Source organism: Bufo gargarizans, chromosome 9, assembly GCF_014858855.1.
Source record: "Bufo gargarizans isolate SCDJY-AF-19 chromosome 9, ASM1485885v1, whole genome shotgun sequence".
In the NCBI taxonomy this organism is placed as follows: Eukaryota; Metazoa; Chordata; class Amphibia; order Anura; family Bufonidae; genus Bufo; species Bufo gargarizans.
In genome coordinates, this window is record NC_058088.1 from 82,009,416 (window position 1) to 82,028,837 (window position 19,422).

Genomic DNA, 19,422 nt, shown 5'->3' on the forward strand with positions numbered 1-19,422 from the left:
TTTCCCCATTTTTCGGACTGACTGACCTTCATTTCTTAAAGTAATGATGGCCACTCGTTTTTCTTTACTTAGCTGCTTTTTTCTTGCCATAATACAAATTCTAACAGTCTATTCAGTAGGACTATCAGCTGTGTATCCACCTGACTTCTCCACAACGCAACTGATGGTCCCAACCCCATTTATAAGGCAAGAAATCCCACTTATTAAACCTGACAGGGCACACCTGTGAAGTGAAAACCATTTCAGGTGACTACCTCTTGAAGCTCATCAAGAGAATGCCAAGAGTGTGCAAAGCAGTAATCAAAGCAAAAGGTGGCTACTTTGAAGAACCTAGAATATGACATATTTTCAGTTGTTTCACACTTTTTTGTTATGTATATAATTCCACATGTGTTAATTCATAGTTTTGATGCCTTCAGTGTGAATCTACAATTTTCATAGTCATGAAAATAAAGAAAACTCTTTGAATGAGAAGGTGTGTCCAAACTTTTGGTCTGTACTGTATATATATATATGTTACACCCACAAATTAATTTAAATGTATTATATTGGGATTTATGTGATAGACCAACACAAAGTTGCAAGTACATATTAAGAGAAAAGAAAATGATACATGGGTTTTCAAAAAATTTTATTTAAAAAAATCTGGAAAGTGTGGGAGGCATTTGTATTCAGAGTCAATACTTTGTAGGACCACCTTTTGCTGCAATTACATCTGCAAGTCTTTTGGGGGTATGTCTCTACTAGCTTTGCACATCTAGAGGCTGACATTTTTGCCCATAGCTCAAGCTCAGTCACATTGGATAGAGCGCATCTGTGAACAGCAATTTTCAAGTCTTAACACACATTCTCAATGGGATTTAGGTCTGAACTTAAATTGAGCAATTCTGAACACATGAATATATTTGATCTAAACCAGGCCTGCCCAACCTGTGGCCCTTCAGATGTTGCAAAACTACAACTCCCAGCATGCCCGACAGCTATCAGCCTACAGCAGGGCATGGTGGGAGTTGTAGTTTTACAACAGCTGGAGGGTTGCAGGTTGATCATCCCTGATCTAAACCATTCCATTGTAGCTCTGGCTGTATGTTTAGGGTTGCTGTGCTGCTGGAAAGTCAACTTCCGCCCTGGTCTCAAGTTTTTTGCAGCCTCTACAAGGTTTTCCTTCAGATTTGCTCTGTATTTAGCTCCATCCTTCTTCCCATAACTCTGACCAGCTTCCCTGTCCCTGCTGTCCCTACAGTATGATGCTGCCACCACCATGTTTCATTCTCCCACCTGAGCTCTGCAGCTCCTCCAGAGTGACCATGGGCTTCTTGTCTGCATTTCTAATTAGTTCTCTCCTTCCCTGGGCTGGCAGTTTAGGTGGACGGCAATGTCATGGTAGGTTTGCAGTTGTGCCATACTCCTTCCATTTTTGGATGATGTATTGAATAGTGCTCCGTGAGATGTTCAGAGCTTGGGATATGTTTTTATAACCTAACTCTGTTTTATACTTCTCCGCAATATTCTCCCTGACCTGTCTGGTGTGTTCCTTGGTTTTCATTATGCAGTTTGATCTCTTTTTATTTAGTATCAGAGTACAGGGGGTGCTTAATACAAATGCACTTCACACTTTTCAGATCTTTATTTCTTAAAGGGTTTCTGTCATCAGAAAAATGGGTATTAACCTGTCTGACATTAGCGATGTGCTAATGTCAGCTGAACATAACTACAGTATATTAGTCCCATGTCACTATGTGCCGCCGTTATTTAGAAAAATGAACTTGTTTAGCTGACATTAGCACATCGCTAATGTCAGCCTGGTTAATACCCATTTTTCTGTTGACAGAAACCCTTTAAAAATTTTGAAAACCATGTATCATTTTCTTTTCACTTCACACATGCTTGCTACTGTGTGTCTATCACATAAAATGCCAATAAAATACATTTAAAGAGGTTGTCTCATTTCAGCAAATAGCATTTATTATTAATTAATATGGATGATAACAATACATTAGTAAGTGCCTTGTATTAACTTCCTCTGCACGATAAATGCCATTTGCTGAAGTCAGACATCCCCTTTATGTTTGTGGGTGTAACGTGAAAAAACGTAGAAAAGTTCAAGGGGTATAAATACTTTTTCACTATCTATCTATCTATCTATCTATCTATCTATCTATCGTATTTATATAAAGTATCTATCTTTCTACAGTGCCTTGCAAAAGTATTCACCCCCTTGACTTTTTTCGTGTTTTGGTGCCTCACAACCTAGAATTAACATGGATTGTTTGAGGATTTGCATCATGTAATTTACAGAACATACCCACAAAATTTTAAGATGTTTGTTTTTTATTGTGAAGCAAACAACAAATAGGACAAAATACCAGAAAAAGTAAATGTGCATAACTATTCACCCCCCTAAAGTCAATACTTTGTAGAGTCATCTTTTGCATCAATCACAGCTCCAAGTCGCTTTGGATAAGTCTATATGACCTTGCCACATCTTACTGCTGGGATTTTTGCCCATTCCTCCTTGCAAAACTGCTCCAGCTCCTTCAAGTTGGATGTTTGCGCTTGTGAACAGCAATCTTTAAGTCTGACCACAGATTTTCTATTGGATTGAGATCTGGGCTTTGACTAGGCCATTCCAACACATTTACATGTTTTCCCTTAAACCACTCAAGTGTTGCTTTAGCAGTATGTTTGGGGTCATTTTCCTGCTGGAAGGTGAACCTCCGTCCTAGCCTCAAATCACGCACAGAGTGCTACAGGTTTTGCTCAAGAATATCCCTGTATTTAGCACCAATCATCTTTCCCTCAACTCTGACCAGTTTCCCAGTCCCATCCCCCCAGCATGATGCTACCACCACGGTGTTCTTTGGGTGATGTGATGTGTTGGGTTTGCACCAGACATAGCGTTTTCTTTGATGGCCGAAAAGTTAAATTTTAGTCTAATCAGACCAGAGCACCTTCCTCCATACATTTTGGTTGTCTCCCACATGCCTTTTCACATACTCACAACGTGCCTTTGTCAAGGAACCATGAACCAGACGTACAACAAGAGATAAGTGGAAATAAGAAGGCTTTATTGAAAACCAAGCTGTAAGGCAAAAGTCCAAACGGATGGCTAAACCGAAGCAGGGTCTTGCGAAGCCAGAGGTCAGGAACCAGAAGGGTAGTCAGACGAAGCCAGGATCAGGAACCAGAAGGGTAGTCAGACGAAGCCAGGATCAGGAACCAGAAGGGTAGTCAGACGAAGCCAGGATCAGGAACCAGAAGCAGCAGCAGTCTTAGAAGCATGTGAACACAGGAGGACCAAGCAAGGAACTGAAGCCACAGACCTCCTATATATATGAGCTAGGCATCCAGCTCCTCCCAGTGGGAAGGAGAAGCCGCAGGGTGGGAGGCTACAAGAAACCCAGAAACCAAGATGGCCGCCAGCACATGTCAAACGAAGGAGAACAGCAAGAAGGTAAGACCATGACAGTACCTCCCCCTCAAGGGCCCCTCCTCCGCGGAGTAAAGAACGGTTTCTGAGGGAAGCGTGCGTGGAAGGCTCGGAGCAAGGCAGGAGCATGGACATCTGCGGAGGGAACCCAGGAACGCTCCTCTGGACCATAACCACGCCAATGGACCAAAAACTGCACCCGACCGCGGACCAGGCGTGAGTCCAGGATATTGCTCACCTCATACTCCTCACGATTGCCCACTTGGACCGGACGAGGCCGAGGAACCGAGGAAGTGAAACGATTACACACCAGTGGCTTCAACAGGGAGACATGAAACACGTTGGAGATCCGCATGCCAGGAGGAAGCGCAAGGGCATAGGCTACCGGGTTTACCCTGCGAAGCACTCGGAAGGGACCAACAAAGCGAGGCGCCAGCTTGGGAGTGGGCACTCGAAGGTTGAGGTTGCGGGTGGACAACCATACGCGGTCTCCGACCTGGTAGGAAGGAGCGGGCGCTCGTCTGCGATCAGCCTGGAGTCTCTGGCGCTGCGCAGAGACCTCAAGGGACCTCTGGATCTGTACCCAAGAAGCACGTAGGACGGAAAGGTGATCCTCCACAGCCGGAATATCCTGGGGAGAGAATACCTCCGGTAACACGGCAGGTTGGAACCCATAATTGGCCATGAAGGGAGACGTCCCAGAGGAAGAGTTCACCGCCGTGTTCCTGGCAAACTCAGCCCAAGGCAGGAGGTCAACCCAATTGTCTTGGTGATCGGAGACATAGCAACGAAGGAATTGCTCCAAGGCCTGATTGGATCGTTCTGCGGCCCCATTGGACTGAGGGTGGTAGGCCGAGGAGAAAGAGAGATGAATCCCCAACTGGGAGCAAAAGGCGCGCCAGAACCTGGACACAAACTGACTCCCCCGATCCGACACAATCTCCTTGGGCAAACCGTGCAACCGGAAGACCTCCCTGGCAAAAATCGTGGCCAACTCTTGTGCAGAGGGTAACTTCTTGAGAGGAACACAGTGGCACATTTTGGAAAACCGATCCACAATCATGAGAATGACCGTATGGCCTCGGGATGCAGGGAGGTCCACAATGAAATCCATCCCCAGGTGTGACCATGGACGCTCCCCGGTGGCTATGGGTTGCAAAAGGCCCAACGGAAGGTGCCGAGGGGACTTACTCTGGGCACAAACGGAGCATGCCGCTACATATGCGGCGATGTCGGAACGTAGAGAAGGCCACCAGAACAGACGTGAAACAGCCCAGGACAGCTGATTCTTTCCAGGATGCCCCGAGGCCTTGGAGTTATGGTAGGTTCGCAACAACTCCTCAGGCACAAAACATCTGCCGTTGGGTCTCCCAGAGGGAGCACCAGATTGAGCCGCCAAAATCTGCTCACCCAGGGGAGAGGTCAGGCTGGTGCGAATGGCGGCCAGGATCTGATTCGGAGGTATGACCGAAGTCGGAGTCGACTCCTCCCCGGACAGCTCGGAGTACTGCCGTGATAAGGCATCCGCTCTGATGTTCTTGGAACCGGGTAGGTAGGAGACCACGTAATTAAAACGTGACAAGAACAGAGCCCATCTGGCCTGACGTGGTGTCAATCTCTTGGCCTCAGAGAGGTAGGTCAGATTCTTGTGGTCCGTCAGGATGAGAACCGGAACCACCGAGCCCTCGAGCAAGTGCCTCCATTCTTTAAGGGCCTGCACGATGGCCAATAACTCCCTGTCACCAATCTGATAGTTGCACTCCGCGGAAGACAGTTTCCGGGAGTAAAACCCACAAGGAAGCAGAGGACCCTCTGGTGTTCTACGCTGAGACAGAAGGGCGCCTACTCCCGTCTCAGACGCGTCCACCTCGAGGACAAAAGGCAACCCAGGGTTGGGATGCGACAGAATCGGAGCCGACACAAAGGCGGACTTTAGAGCCTCAAAAGCTCGGATGGCCTAGAGCGGCCAGACCTGGGGATTACTGCCCTTCCTGGTCAGATCCGTGAGAGGCTTGGCTAGCATGGAAAAGTCCCTGATGAACTTCCGATAATAATTGGCGAAGCCCAAAAAGCGCTGCAGGGCACGAAGACCACTGGGCTGGGGCCACTTTAAGACAGCCGAAACCTTCTCAGGATCCATGGAGAACCCCTCAGCGGAAATGATGTAACCTAAGAAGGTTACCTGGGATCGGTGAAATTCGCATTTCTCAAGCTTACCGAACAGCTTGTTCTCTCGTAACCGTTGCAACACTCGTCTGACATCCAGAATGTGGGCCTCCATGGATTCAGAATAAACCAAAATGTCATCCAAATAGACCACCACACACTGCTGCAACAGGTCACGGAAAACATCGTTGATGAATTCCTGGAAGACTGCGGGCGCATTGCACAACCCAAAGGGCATAACCAAGGATTCATAATGACCGGTCCTGGTGTTAAAAGCGGTCTTCCACTCATCGCCCGCCTTGATCCTTACCAGGTTATATGCCGCCCTCAGGTCGAGTTTGGAAAAGACCGTGGCCCCTTTGAGGCGATCGAACAGCTCGGAAATCAAGGGTATCGGGTAAGCGTTCTTGATCGTGATGCGATTGAGACCCCTGTAATCGATGCAAGGCCTCAACTCACCGCCCTTCTTTTTCACAAAGAAAAATCCAGCCCCTGCCGGGGACGAGGATTTGCGAATGTGTCCGCGTGAAAGCGCCTCCCTCACGTACTCCTCCATGGCCTCATTCTCCGCTACCGACAGTGGATAGACTTTGCCACGAGGAGGAACGGCACCAGGTTGTAACTCTATGGCACAATCGTATGGGCGGTGCGGAGGTAGGGCAACCGCACGCACCTTATCGAATACATCCCGGTACTCCTCGTATTCAGGAGGCAGCAGAGAGTCCGAGGAAGTACACAGCAACTTGACAGGCCCATGGATGCAACTAGCCCCACACTGCGGTGACCACGAGAGGATCTCGGCCGATCTCCAATCAAAAGTCGGATTATGCTTCTGGAGCCAGGGGTACCCCAAGACCACCGAGTAGTGTGGAGACGAAATAACCTGGAGACAGACCGACCTCTGTGAACGGCACCAATGGCCATCCCCACTGGAAGGGTCTCCTGAGTCACGTGTGGCGGCAGAAGGGGTCTGCCGTCTATCGCCTCAAGAGCCAGTGGGGAACCTCGAGGCTGCAGAGGAATGGAATTGGCGGCAGCGAACACACTATCAATGAACAAACCACCAGCACCAGAGTCCACCAACGCCTGGGTCGTCACCGAGCCCCCGACCCAGGAGAGGACAACAGTAATCAGTGGTTTGTCAACACGGGAAACCTGGGGACGAGGAGACTCCACCCAAGATCTGCCCCCGACAGGATCTCAGGTGCGAGCGTTTCCCGGACGGTTCGGGCATGCCAACCAAAAATGCCCACCGAGACCACAGTACATGCATCGGCCCTCGCGTCTCCGGAGTGCCCTCTCCCCCTCGGACAGGCGAGCAAACCCCAGCTGCATGGGTTCACCCCCAGACAAATCATCCCCAGGAGGCGTGGGAGGAGAGGGAGGCACGGGTGGGACAGCAAACGTAGGCGCCAATCTGTTAGGAGACCTCCGCAGGCTCTCCTTAAAGGAAGGTCTCTCCCTGAGTCTGGTGTCAATCAAAATCAGGAAAGAAATAAGAGACTCGAGCTCCACTGGTAGGTCCTTAGCTGCAACCTCATCCTTCAAGGCATCCGAGAGACCATGAGAGAAAGCAGCGACCAGAGCCTCATTATTCCAGCCCACCTCTGCTGCCAGGGTACGAAACTCAATGGCGTATTCAGCTACGGATCGTGAACCCTGTCTGATGGACATAAGGAGCTTCGCAGCAGAGGCGGCACGAGCCGGCACATCGAATACCTTCCGAAGAGAAGCAACAAAACCGGAAAACTCGGCAACCACCGGATTGTTGTTCTCCCATAAAGGGCTGGCCCAGGCCAAGGCCTTGTCCGAGAGCAGCGAGATCAAGAAGCCCACCTTTGATCTCTCAGTAGGAAAGGCATGTGGCAGCAACTCGAAATAAATGCCCACCTGGTTAAGGAAACCTCGGCACTGAGTTGGCTCTCCCCCAAAGCGCTGTGGAAGGGGGGCAGAACCGGTCATACCCCGAAACACCGCAGGCGCAGCAACAGGTGTCGGGGTAGACTCTGGCGCAACAACCGGAGCGGCAGTAGGAGCGGGCCCAGGAGCGACAACCGACCCATCGGCAACGGAAGCTAAATGAGCCGTGCGTTCAAGCAGGGTTTGCAACGCCACAGCGAACCGACCCAACAGGTGATCCTGCTGATCAAGTCTGGCAACCAGCGTAGGTAGCGAGGATGGCCCTGTACCGTCAGAATTCATGGCTTGGTCCTAATGTCAAGGAACCATGAACCAGACGTACAACAAGAGATAAGTGGAAATAAGAAGGCTTTATTGAAAACCAAGCTGTAAGGCAAAAGTCCAAACGGATGGCTAAACCGAAGCAGGGTCTTGCGAAGCCAGAGGTCAGGAACCAGAAGGGTAGTCAGACGAAGCCAGGATCAGGAACCAGAAGGGTAGTCAGACGAAGCCAGGATCAGGAACCAGAAGGGTAGTCAGACGAAGCCAGGATCAGGAACCAGAAGCAGCAGCAGTCTTAGAAGCATGTGAACACAGGAGGACCAAGCAAGGAACTGAAGCCACAGACCTCCTATATATATGAGCTAGGCATCCAGCTCCTCCCAGTGGGAAGGAGAAGCCGCAGGGTGGGAGGCTACAAGAAACCCAGAAACCAAGATGGCCGCCAGCACATGTCAAACGAAGGAGAACAGCAAGAAGGTAAGACCATGACAGCCTTTTTGTTTTTAGCTGAAAGTAATGGCTTTCTTCTGGCCACTCTGCCATAAAGCCCAACTCTATGGAGCGTACGGTTTATTGTCGTCCTCTGGCCACTCTGCCAAAAAGCCCAACTCTATGGAGTGTACGGTTTATTGTCGTCCTATGTACATATACTTATACTTCTCAACAACATTGTCCCTTACTTGTTTGGAGAGTTCCTTGGTCTTCATGGCAGTGTTTGGTTAGTGATGCCTATTGCTTAGGTGTTGCAGCCTCTGGGGTCTTTTAAAAAAGTTGTGTATATGTAATAACAGATCATGTGACACTTAGATTGCACACAGGTGGACATAATTTCACTAATTCTGTGACTTCTGAAGGTAATTGGTTAAACCATTGCTTTTTATGGGCTTCCTAACAAAGGGGGTGAATACATATGCACATGACAATTTTCTGTTTTCTATTTCTAAACAATAGTTTTATTTATATATTTTTCTCATTTCACTTCACCAGACTATGTTGTTCTGATCCATCACATAAAATTAAGATTAACAAAACATTGGACTTAAGTCTGTAATGTAACAAGGGGGGGTGAATACTTTTGCAAGGCACTGTATCTATATATCAGGCTGCAGGCATCAGTTTAAGGTTAGGTGTTCTCGTTAAAAACCCCTTCAAGCTACTGACGCTTTTATAATTGCTGGCCAGTCTAGATTTTTGTGTATCCTTGGCCCCTGTGTAATGCTGTATTTATATGGGTGCAATTATCGAGCCGATTATAGGTAACAAATGTTAGTTGGAGCACTCATTCCTGATAGCTGGCCCCAGGTGCCACAGGTCACAATGACCAAGCAAAATGCTTGTACAATGGGTGACATTTTTGTTTATGGGGCACCTAAATCGTTGCTTCTGGGCAGTAGATTGTGCTGTGTGAACAGTGATCTGCTGCCCAAAAACAATGTATCTGTATGATGACAAGCTATGACAGTAACCATTGCATGTCCCCATACAGTGGAGGTGATCCCTGCATGTAAATGCAGCTCTTCACCAGGGCCAGTGCAAGGATTTTTGCCGCCCTAGGCAAAGATCCATTTTGCCGCCCCCTCATGTCACTCACTCACTGACAGACACACACACACACACACAGACAGACATTGTCGGGTATATAAAGCAAATGCTTTATATAAATATAAAAAAAAAATTATCGGGTCAAAAGTAAAATTGTGCAAACTATATTGACCCGTTAGATGGACATAAACATCTGAAAGAGTTCAATCGAGAACCTGATTATTTTGTGCAATCAGTAAAACAGGGTACAAGCGTCTATGCAAAAATATAAATGATTTATTATACAATAGGTTAAAATACAAACAAAAATGAATCAACATAAATTTCAATAATATACAATGATATGCAGTACCCAGAATTCACCACTATATGATACCAACAAAACACTACTCAACCAACACAAGAATATGATGCAATACAGCTTTAAATCTGTGAGAGATATACAATCAATGGATTATGCGGAAAACTCAATCAAGAAGATGACAGATACGAGCCCTTGCTCTGCCCAAAAATGATGACCAATCTTTCAGATAATGGTAGTATTGCACCAAAACTTATAAATTATTGGCTTGATATCAAACTAGGGAATATAAAGATTCCCAACAAAGAGTTTCTCCAATATTGTCCTCTTTATTCAGTTATATGCATCTTTACTGAAATCAGAGAAAATACTGATGTAGCAACTAACGTTACACGTCCGCAAGTGAGCGGGTATCTGGCTAAGTATCAAGCCAATTAATTTAGATCAATACTACATAAAAACAAAATATACATTACCCAAGGGTCAAGTGATGTGCAGAGTCTTGGGGCAGCCAGCTCTCAAGAGTTTTTCCCGATAATCCAAATGATTCTCCAGAGATCTATAATCCCAATGTTTGTTTCTTTTTCTTTTTTCCTTTTCTCCCTTTTTTTGGTAACTGGTTTCTTAACCCAAAACTTATCAGATGAACACGCCCTCCGAGTTTGGAACTTTCCAATCATTGTTGGAGGGGTGTGTGCATGGATAAGGAGCATGGCGTCATAATACTACCCAGAATGCAATTTTGCTACTGATGTATTAACCGCTTATATCTAGATGGCACTGTTGTATAAGCAATATGCATCATACCATTAAGGGTTAACTCATACATGCCTAATATTTTCACTACTTCACACCTCTGACATCTGGGGCCTTGTCTCAGGGCTGAGGGACAAACTTTGATACATGAATATATACTTTGAGGAACATCTAGACCATTCTCACACTTTGGAATTCGTGTTCAGATAGGAAAAACAATAAAGCCTCAGAATCCGCAGGTGCGGCGTATCTTCCAACTTTCTAAATGTATAATATATTGTTACAATAGCACTAGTTTTGAACAGTACAGTAATCTTCTCATGGACTTACTTTGGCCTACATGAAACTTCATACAAAACAGTGAATATAAATCAACATTGCTCTTAAAGGCAATGAATACCCATTATAACTAAAATAAGTAAATATAACTGTTTAAACTTCTGAAAAAGCACAACAAAATCCCCCTTCATTACAATGTAATCCAATAAAGAAGTTGGGTTATATTGGAATGTCACAAAGGGCTTTTCATTCAGAGTCTTCAGAGACATTAGTTCTTGTTTAAACTGTTCGTGACTCTCATGAAGATTTATTGAATGAGTCAATAACTTTGAGTGTAAGTCGGCGGTGACGACAGTATCCTCTACAACGGAATATAAGTCCGATAAACGTTTTTTTTCTGGTTCTCCATCTCTGCATGAATACTCATTAGGTTCCTTTTCAGTGAACCGATCTCAAGTTCCAATGTCTTAATAGAGATGGAATTAACAGCTGATACACCGGTGGCAATGACAGCGCCCACTACGGCAAAGATTATGGCGGCTGTAATTGCAGAAATGAACCACTTTGGTCGTCGACTTGTTGAAAACTGTTCTCTGGTCATGGTTTTCCTTGTCTATTCTAGGATCTGTGTAACCCTTTCTTGGGAATAGCCGATGTGCATTTGATACCAACTCTTTATCTCCGGAGACGAAATCTCAGAAATGTTGAACTGTCTCTCGACGAAGACACGTGGGTCCAAACTGACGTAGATCTTTTGGGATAGAATCCTCTTATTCGTCAAGATGAATCCCATGGTATCCTGTAGCATGATCCCAGATGAAGGGCCTGGTACAGCAATCGGCTCGGCCTGGAACTCCTTCCCCAAGATCAGGACGATGTAGATAACGGCAACAACCCTTTGTGCCATTTTGCGCCTGTAATATATTGTATGACAAACATAAGTACATGCATCTTCCACTTTTTATCACTCCTGCAAGAAAAGAGTTAATACTACCATACATCTTTGATTTGGCATCGTTTCTTTTCTTGGACAGAGCAAGTTCTCGATACAAAAGTGAGTCAAGAGATAATTAGTTACAGAGGAAAATACATGAGGATAGGTTAGTACATTTGTATGTTCATACTATATCAATCCTGGGTTTCCGTCTTTAGCTGGAACCTTGTTATCTCTTTAGTCTTCATCATCCGGCAATCTTTCCATTTGGCGAAGTTGTGACCTAGGATGACAAACACGTAATTGATTAATGTGCACCCATTTCTCTATAAATTCATCCCCCTTTGGAATTTTGATCTTGTAGACCACAGGTGACAATTTGTCAGTGACGACATAGGGTCCCTTCCAGGAAGGTAGGAACTTCCTTTCCTTCACCTGATCCCGGGCGAAGTTATAGAGATAAACCTGATCGGAAAGTTGGTACTCCTTTTGAGTAGTCTTCAGATCATAGTAGGTTTTGGCGCTCACGGCTGCTTTCTCCAGATTTTTCTGGGCAAATGCAAAAGCATGCTGAAGGTGCTTGTGTGGATTCTCCATGTATTGGTGAGCTGCAAAGTGTCTGTCGACACATATCAAAGAGCCATCAAACGATTTCAGTTTCGGCTTCTTTGCTGTCACCTCTAATACCTGTTGGAAGTAACTATATGACAATATAGTGGCTTGTGATCCTGTGTCAAGTAAACCCCTGATTGGTCCGATAATGTCATCTTGGAGATAGGAATCAAGAAAATATCGGCCTTCTATCTGAAACAAATCACATAAAAAAATTAGGGTGATCACTTATTTGACATTTGTTAAGGATTTGACCTTTCTGCAGCGTCGCGACCTCTGATGAATTCTTGGAATTCCTGCTGCTCGCGGTGGCAGCAGCAGCAGCCCCCACCTTCGGAGAACACTGGATCACATCACACCTTAGAGATGGCAGCTCGCAGGTGGACGCTGAGATTATAGGATCACTCACTGGAGAAGACACACTAGTGCAGGAATCATCATGATTAGACTGTAATATAGATAACATGTTAGACATCTCCTCCTTGGCCTCAATTTTAGGGACAAGAACACTGCAAGGCAAAGTAGGATTAGAAATCACATTAGATTCTTTTACAACCATCTCAGTAGCCTTGCACCGGCCTGGGCTCTGACCCTGCCCTGCCTGCATTATGGGGCTGAGCTGGGTCCTGCAGTTGGCCCTAAAAAAAACTCAGGCTGTTTTCCAGTTGACACCTGGGACATTTTACTAACGATCTCCTGTAATTTGGCCACTTGATCTGCCAACTGATCCAAACGATTGTTTGGTTTGCGCACAGTTTGGACCTCTGGTGCGCCCTTATTAGAAGTGGGTGACCGACTTCTAGGTGAGGTAGGGGATTCAGGCCTATTTTCCTTCTGTTGTCTGGGCCTGTTGTTCCAGCGCCTGTATCCCCCTTGGGGACCCCTATTGTAATATCGGGGACGGTAGTTAGACCTACCAGCACTGGAGTTATCCCCCTCTGGCCCATTAGGGCTCTGAGGTCTTGTTTGCTTGGGTCCTAACTGTTGTCGCTGGGTTTGTTGGACAGGTCCTGTAGACTGAGGGTACTTACGTGGCTGCGTTTCAAATTTGAAGCTAGGGTTTACCTTAGCCTCTGCTATGCGTTGTTCTGGGGACTTTTTATATCTCCTCTCACCTGTAGCATGGCATTCACTGATGTTATACAGTGAGGTGGCAGCCGTCACCAACCTGTCCAAGGGAGCTTTGAGATCAAGGTCTCTGGCCAAGCTAAGTTTAATTTCCATGGGCATTGCATCATAAAACAGCTGTTTGAACTCCTCAGACTCCCAGTTTGGGGATCTATACGCCAACCCATAGGCATTTTTAAGGATAGGGAGGAATTCCCGGGGACTCTGATTGGGTCTACATGTGAGTTTATAGATATCACGTTTTGCGGCAGTCACAGTACGGTAAGGTCCAAATTCTAATTTGACCTCATGCAAAACATCCTGCCAATCCTGAATTCCCCTCTCCCTAAATGAAATAAAGTAGTGGCGATATTTACCATCAAATGCCCATGGTAGGAATCTGATCCTGTCCGCATCAGAATACAATTTTAAAGAATCCATGGTGGACTGGTACAGTTCTAAGTGATTGGCAATTTCGGGAGAACCCTTTTTAGAGAATTTGGGCACAGTGACATTTAAAAACTTAATGATACTCGAGGAGTTCTGATCCTTTTCTGAACACTGAGTATTTTTCTTTCTAGAGACCATCTCAGCATATGTTGGTCGTCTGAAACTCTCATCCCCCTGATGGGCAATCTTATGCCTGCGTGGTAGGGAATGGATCACATGCTTTCCCACATCACTGTCACAATCACTCACGCTCCGCTCACTTCCATCAGACCCACTTGGCACAGGTGACTTAACCCTAACATTCCTCTCTAGAGGAGGACGTGGAGGGGCACTTCTGCGGCCTTTTGCGTCGCTAGCGCCTAGTAAGGCGGTTACAGCTTGACACGCCTGACTGAAATGGGTTAAGGCCTCCTGTGTAATCATGCCATCACCCTCAGGGGGCTTAAGGTCTTGGATGGATTGCGCTTTAAGAGCACGTGATGATGACATATCTACATTTTGGGGTGTGAGAATTGGGGGGTCTGGAGATCCCTCATGATCAGACAGATCACTTTGAACAATAGCTACAGTTTGGCTTAGTTCATTTGTTTGCTGCAGACTGCTATAATGGATGTGCAGCTCCTCTGCCTCACTTTTTAATTTGTGATAGGCAGCATGGCTGTGATCGAGCTCACATTTTAATTCCTCGATCGATGCATTTGCAGATTCTAATCTTTCTTCCATATGGGATATATATGCTTTCATTTTCGTTATATGCATATGTCTACTCTCTGTGAAAATGCTGACCTCTAATAATGCATACAAAATTGATGGCAACATCTTTAACCACTTCAGCCCCGCTAGGTGAAACCCCCTTCATGACCAGAGCACTTTTTACACTTCGGCACTACACTCCTTTCACCGTTTATCGCTCGGTCATGCAACTTACCACCCAAATGAATTTTACCTCCTTTTCTTCTCACTAATAGAGCTTTCATTTGGTGGTATTTTATTGCTGCTGACATTTTTACTTTTTTTGTTATTAATCAAAATGTAACGATTTTTTTGCAAAAAAAATGTCATTTTTCACTTTCAGCTGTAAAATTTTGCAAAAAAAAAACGACATCCATATATAAATTTTTCGCCAAATTTATTGTTCTACATGTCTTTGATAAAAAAAAAATGTTTGGGCAAAAAAAAAAATGGTTTGGGTAAAAGTTATAGCATTTACAAACTATGGTACAAAAATGTGAATTTCCGCTTTTTGAAACAGCTCTGACTTTCTGAGCACCTGTCATGATTCCTGAGGTTCTACAATGCCCAAACAGTAGAAAACCCCCACAAATGACCCCATTTCGGAAAGTAGACACCCTAAGGTATTCGCTGATGGGCATAGTGAGTTCATAGAACTTTTTATTTTTTGTCACAAGTTAGCGGAAAATGATGATGATTTTTATTTTTTATTTTTTTCTTACAAAGTCTCATATTCCACTAACTTGCGACAAAAAATTAAAAATTCTAGGAACTTGCCATGCCCCTCACGGAATACCTTGGGGTGTCTTCTTTCCAAAATGGGGTCACTTGTGGGGTAGTTATACTGCCCTGGCAATTTAGGGGCCCAAATGTGTGAGAAGAACTTTGCAATCAAAATGTGTAAAAAATGACCGGTGAAATCCAAAAGGTGCACTTTGGAATATGTGCCCCTTTGCCCACCTTGGCAGCAAAAAAGTGTGACACATCTGGTATCGCCGTACTCAGGAGAAGTTGGGGAATGTGTTTTGGGGTGTCATTTTACATATACCCATGCTGGGTGAGAAAAATATCTTGGTCAAATGCCAACTTTGTATAAAAAAAATGGGAAAAGTTGTCTTTTGCCAAGATATTTCTCTCACCCAGCATGGGTATATGTAAAATGACACCCCAAAACACATTCCCCAACTTCTCCTGAGTACGGTGATACCAATGTGTCACACTTTTTTGCTGCCAAGGTGGGCAAAGGGGCACATATTCCAAAGTGCACCTTTCAGATTTTGCAGGCCATTTTTTACACATTTTGATTGCAAGGTACTTCTCACACATTTGGGCCCCTAAATTGCCAGGGCAGTATAACTATGCCACAAGTGACCCCATTTTGGAAAGAAGACACCCCAAGGTATTCCGTGTTGGGCATGGTGAGTTCCTAGAATTTTTTATTTTTTGTCACAAGTTAGCGGAAAATGATGATTTTTTTTTTTTTCTCTTTTTTCCTTACAAAGTCTCATATTCCACTAACTTGCGACAAAAAATAAAAAATTCTAGGAACTCGCCATGCCCCTCACGGAATACCTTGGGGTGTCTTCTTTCCAAAATGGGGTCACTTGTGGCGTAGTTATACTGCCCTGGCAATTTAGGGGCCCAAATGTGTGAGAAGTACTTTGCAATCAAAATCTGTAAAAAATGACCGGTGAAATCCGAAAGGTGCACTTTGGAATATGTGCCCCTTTGCCCACCTTGGCATCAAAAAAGTGTCACACATCTGGTATCACCGTACTCAGGTGAAGTTGGGGAATGTGTTTTGGGGTGTCATTTTACATATACCCATGCTGGGTGAGAGAAATATCTTGGCAAAAGACAACTTTTCCCATTTTTTTATACAAAGTTGGCATTTGACCAAGATATTTTTCTCACCCAGCATGGGTATATGTAAAATGACACCCCAAAACACATTGCCCAACTTCTCCTGAGTACGGTGATACCAGATGTGTCACACTTTTTTGCTGCCAAGGTGGGCAAAGGGGCACATATTCCAAAGTGCACCTTTCGGATTTTGCAGGGCATTTTTTACACATTTTGATTGCAAAGTTCTTCTCACACATTTGGGCCCCTAAATTGCCAGGGCAGTATAACTACGCCACAAGTGACCCCATTTTGGAAAGAAGACACCCCAAGGTATTCCGTGAGGGGCATGGCGAGTTCCTAGAATTTTTTATTTTTTGTCGCCAAAAAAAAATGTCTGAATGGAGCCTTACCAGGGGGGGGTGATCAATGACAGGGGGGGGTGATCAATGACAGGGGGGTGATCACCCATATAGACTCCCTGATCACCCCCCTGTCATTGATCACCCCCCTGTAAGGCTCCATTCAGACGTCCGTATAATTTTTACGGATCCATGGATCGGATCCGCAAAACACATGCGGACGTCTGAATGGAGCCTTACAGGGGGGTTATCAATGACAGGGGGTGATCAGGGTGATCACCCCCCTGTCAATGATCACCCCCCCTGTAAGGCTCCATTCAGACATCCGCATGAATTTTTACGGATCCATGGATACATGGATCGGATCCACAAAACACATGCGGACGTCTGAATGGAGCCTTACAGGGGGGTTATCAATGACAGGGGGTGATCAGGGTAATCACCCCCCTGTCACTGATCACCCCCCCTGTAAGGCTCCATTCAGACATCCGCATGATTTTTTACGGATCCATGGATACATGGATCGGATCCACAAAACACATGCGGACGTCTGAATGGAGCCTTACAGGGGGGTTATCAATGACAGGGGGTGATCAGGGTAATCAGGGTGATCACCCCCCTGTCACTGATCACCCCCCCTGTAAGGCTCCATTCAGACATCCGCATGATTTTTTACGGCTCCATGGATACATGGATCGGATCCACAAAACACATGCGGACGTCTGAATGGAGCCTTACAGGGGGGTTATCAATGACAGGGGGTGATCAGGGTAATCAGGGTGATCACCCCCCTGTCACTGATCACCCCCCCTGTAAGGCTCCATTCAGACATCCGCATGATTTTTTACAGATCCATGGATACATGGATCGGATCCACAAAACACATGCGGAAGTCTGAATGGAGCCTTACAGGGGGGTTATCAATGACAGGGGGTGATCAGGGTAATCAGGGTGATCACCCCCCTGTCACTGATCACCCCCCCTGTAAGGCTCCATTCAGACATCCGCATGATTTTTTACGGATCCATGGATACATGGATCGGATCCACAAAACGCATGCGGACGTCTGAATGGAGCCTTACAGGGGGGTTATCAATGACAGGGGGGTGATCAGGGAGTGTATATGGGTGATCACCCGCCTGTCATTGATCACCCCCTGTAAGGCTCCATTCAGATGTCCGCATGTGTTTTGCGGATCCGATCCATGTATCCATGGATCCGTAAAAATCATGCGGACGTCTGAATGGTGCCTTACAGGGGGGTGATCAATGACGGGGGTGATCAATGACAGGGGGTGATCAGGGAGTGTATATGGGTGATCACCCGCCTGTCATTGATCACCCCCCTGTAAGGCTCCATTCAGACGTCCGTATGCTTTTTGCGGATCCGATCCATGTATCCGTGGATCCGTAAAAATCATACGGACGTCTGAACGGAGCCTGACAGGGTGGTGATCAATGACAGGGCGGTGATCAATGACAGGGGGGTGATCAGGGAGTTTATATGGGGTGATCATGGGTGATCAGGGGTTTATAAGGGGTTAATAAGTGACGGGGGGGTGTAGTGTAGTGTAGTGTAGTGTGGTGTTTGGTGCGACTGTACTGACCTACCTGAGTCCTCTGGTGGTCGATCCTAACAAAAGGGACCACCAGAGGACCAGGTAGGAGGTATATTAGACGCTGTTATGAAAACAGCGTCTAATATACCTGTTAGGGGTTAAAAAATTCGGATCTCCAGCCTGCCAGCGAGCGATCGCCGCTGGCAGGCTGGAGATCCACTCGCTTACCTTCCGTTCCTGTGAGCGCGCGCGCCTGTGTGTGCGCGTTCACAGGAAATCCCGGCCCTCGCGAGATGACGCGTATATGCGTCGTTGAGCGCAGGGCTGCCACCTCCGGACCGCACATCTGCGTTAGGCGGTCCGGAGGTGGTTAAGAGGTGTCGGTTTTTACCGGCGGTATTTTTAAGCACATCAAGATAAGTTAGTTGTCTCCTGACTGTGCCAAGTGGTGTCCATACATCCACACATTCTCTCTTGGCTTCTACCTGCAACTCACTTATCCATGCAACCACATCATGATCCAAATCTAAATGTGAATTTACATATTCAACAACGTTATGGATTAACTGCTCCGGGCTAGATGGACAATCTCCTGTTGCGACATCACAACCGGCTTCACTACCGGCTGCACTCATTTTCTTTCAATAAAGTTATACACAGATCAATGAATAATCTGGTTAGCCAAGAAACGTATGGAACGGTTTACTATTTGCACAAATAATCAAAGAATTAACTCGATCTCGATACCGGGGCCTCCATTTTATGTCGGGTATATAAAGCAAATGCTTTATATAAATATAAAAAAAAAATTATCGGGTCAAAAGTAAAATTATGCAAACTATATTGACCCGTTAGATGGACATAAACATCTGAAAGAGTTCAATCGAGAACCTGATTATTTTGTGCAATCAGTAAAACAGGGTACAAGCGTCTATGCAAAAATATAAATGATTTATTATACAATAGGTTAAAATACAAACAAAAATGAATCAACATAAATTTCAATAATATACAATGATATGCAGTACCCAGAATTCACCACTATATGATACCAACAAAACACTACTCAACCAACACAAGAATATGATGCAATACAGCTTTAAATCTGTGAGAGATATACAATCAATGGATTATGCGGAAAACTCAATCAAGAAGATGACAGATACGAGC